This window comes from Penaeus monodon, chromosome 31, assembly GCF_015228065.2.
Source record: "Penaeus monodon isolate SGIC_2016 chromosome 31, NSTDA_Pmon_1, whole genome shotgun sequence".
NCBI lineage: Eukaryota > Metazoa > Arthropoda > Malacostraca > Decapoda > Penaeidae > Penaeus > Penaeus monodon.
The window spans coordinates 21,022,070-21,022,486 of record NC_051416.1 but is presented as its reverse complement, the minus strand read 5'-3'; positions in this window follow the sequence as shown (position 1 = coordinate 21,022,486).

The window sequence follows — 417 nt, the reverse complement described above, 5'->3', positions numbered from 1 at the left end:
ATAGAGACAAAGAAAGAGAAAGAGAAACACCCGATCCTGGCTTTTCCCTCCACTACCCTGTCGACCAAGGGCCCCACACATTCTACCCGAGCTGACACCTACGAGGCTCTGCCACGTCGCTGACCCTGGTGCTTCACGGCCTCCCAGCGAGACGCCCCGTTAAGCTACAGTCAAGGAAATCCATCCCTCCAACAGGGAGAGGCAAGTGCTTATCCTAACATCAGCATATGCCGTCCTCGAAACAGGATCTCATCGTAAAGAAATAATGGAAGACCCACACAAAGGGAAGATGCCGATGTGAACGCAGATCCCATTGATGTAAAGTAAACTGGAGAGAAGGACTGGGAAATATAAGTGACAGAAAGAAGCAGCTGTGCGTCAAGGGAGGAGCATCTGATTCGGCAGCCGAGAGTCAGC